Source organism: Triticum dicoccoides, chromosome 5B (genome assembly GCF_002162155.2).
Source record: "Triticum dicoccoides isolate Atlit2015 ecotype Zavitan chromosome 5B, WEW_v2.0, whole genome shotgun sequence".
NCBI lineage: Eukaryota > Viridiplantae > Streptophyta > Magnoliopsida > Poales > Poaceae > Triticum > Triticum dicoccoides.
The window spans coordinates 127,202,048-127,204,876 of NC_041389.1; positions in this window are offsets into that span (position 1 = coordinate 127,202,048).

A 2,829-nucleotide genomic window follows, 5' to 3' on the forward strand; every position below is an offset into this window, starting at 1 on the left:
CTGCTCAGTTGGTAAAGCACAAGGCTCTTAACCTTGTGGACGTGGATTCAAGTCCCATGATGAGGGTGACATCATATGATGTTATTTTCATTGAAGTATATATTAAAGTCCTAGCTCAATATTATCTTACTGACCCGGCCCTTGGGGGCTACACATCCTTGCTCAAATCTACATGATTATACCTACAAAGTCCCTGCTCATTATTGCATAATGACCCGGCCCTTGGGGGCTACATTGGTTGAAATTTTTATGAGTATAAGACAATTACAAGTCCCAGGTTGCTGCAAGCATGACAACCCGGCACTTGGGGGCTACATAATATGGAGTATTCAGTTTTTACTAAGTGACTAGGATGAACAACATGGATTTCTTCTTAAGTGGCAGTATTTATATTGAAGCAAGTCTTAAGCCATCACTTTGTTCTGCTCAAGACTTGGGGGCTACAGGTATTATATTATTATCGAAGAACTATTTTCAAATTCTCTGTTTTGAGCAAACTGGATTAACCCGGCGTCACCAATCATTATGACCCTGTGTCTGTAACCCGGCGTCATCAATAATCATGAACCGGCATTAGCAATAATCATGAACCAGTGTTGGCAACAATCATGACCCGAAATTATCAGTCCTTATAACCAGACAATGGTGGTAATCATAAACCGGCAAGTTTTGCATCTTCAAGCCGGCTGGATATCAGTTGAATATTTCAGAGACTAATACTTTTGTCAAGTCAAAGCATTGAAGGCCGATTCAAATGGATTCTTTATTTACAAATATCTTCTGCAAGCAAATTGATTATGAAGATGGTTATTAACTTGGAAGGAAGAAATGACAAGTATTTAAGGATGAACAAGTGCCGGCTTACAAGTATATTTAAACCGGAGCACAACCCGACAAATTTGTTCTTGTTGCAGATCAGTTTAACATGGATGAATCCAAATTAAACTGGGGGCTAATGTCGGGGATATACCCCGCGGTATAAACCGCCGGATGTATGACCCGGCTAGAGTTTGGCGGTTCACTGGCAACCCACTTGGACATGGCGGTTTACGTTTCATTGGTAATCCGGCAGGCGGATCAGAGGAGCGACAAGACCCGGTGGCCCAACGGGCGGTTTATGGAAGGCCGGATCATGCTATGGTGGGCCGGTTTAAGAGAAAAGGCGTGAGGAATGTTTACTTTACAAGGAAGACCCGGACTTGTATCCGGTTTGTATTAGAGATAGACTAGTCCTAATCCTAATAAGACTCCACATGTAACCCGCCCCTTCAACATATATAAGGAGGGGCAGGGCTCCCCAAAGAGGGAGAGGCTACAAGCAAGAAGAAACAATCTTAGGGCTAGACACAAAGAGGAGAGCCGGTTTACGGCGACTCCCTCGTGATGATAATGAGACCTAGCCTCAAACAGCATGTAGGGTTTTTACCGGATGATGTTTCCCGGGGCCCGAAGCTGTCTAAATCCCTGTCTTGTGTTGCGTCTCTCGATTCCGCTCAACCCCTCTCAAGCTACAACATAGATGCGTTGGCCTCGCGACTAAGTCCTGACACTAAGGACATCTGACGTGACAATTCCACGACAGAGAGCGTCAGGATGATGAAGATGGCCACCGGTGATGGATCCCCCCTCTGGCAGGGTGTGAGAACAGGGTCCCGATTGGTTTTTTGTGGCTACAGAGGTTTGCGGCGGTGGAACTCCCGATCTAGGTTTCTTTTCAGGGGTTTCTGTATTTATAGGAATTTTTGGCGTCGGGAAAAAGTCAAGGGGGTCTCCGAGTTAGCGACGAGGTAGGGTGTGCGCCCAGGGGGGTAGGGCGCGCCCTCAACCCTCGTGGATGACTCGGGACTCTTGTGGCCCAACTCTTTTGCTTCGGGGGCTTCTTCTGGTCCATAAAAAATCCGCAAAAATTGGCATGTCAATTGGACTCCGTTTGGTATTCATTTTCTGTAAAACTCAAAAACAAGCAAAAAAACATAAACTGGCACTGGGCTCTAGGTTAATAGGTTAGTCCCAAAACTCATATAAAATAGCATATAAATGCATATAAAACATCCAAGATGGATAATATAATAGCATGTAAAAATAAAAAATTATAGATACATTGGAGACGTATCACCAACCACCTTTATGCAAAACTAGTTGCATGTTTGTGGGTGGAACCAGTCTCATGAACGTGGTCATGTAAGGTTGGTCCGAGCCGCTTCATCCAATAATACTGCCGAATCAAAATAAGACAGTGGTGGTAAGCAATATGACGATCACCACCCACAACTCTTTGTGTTCTACTCGTGCATATCATCTACGCATAAACCTGGCTCTGATACCACTGTTGGAAAACGTAGCATGCAATTTCAAAAATTTCCTACGTTCACGCAAGATCTATCTAGGAGATGCATAGCAACGAGAGGGGGAGAGTGTGTCCACGTACCGTCGTAGACCCAAAGCGGAAGCGTTTGCTAATGTGGTTGATGTAGTCAAACTTCTTCTCGTTCCGACCGGTCAAGTACTGAATGTACGGCACCTCCGAGTTTTACACACGTTCAGTGCGATGACGTCCCTCAAGCTCTTGATCCAGCAGAGTGTCGAGGAAGTAGATGAGTTCCGTCAGCATGGTGGCGTGGTGAGGGTGATGGTGAAGTGATATGCGAAGGGTTTCGCCTAAGCACTGCGAGAATATGAACGCAGGCGTAAACTGTGGAAGGGGGCGCCGCACACGGCTAGGAATAGTTGATGTGTGTTATAGGCGCCCCCTCCCCACGCATATAAAGGAGGGAGGGAGAAGGAGGCAGCCCTAGGCACGCCCCAAGTAGGAGGAATCCTACTTGGGCT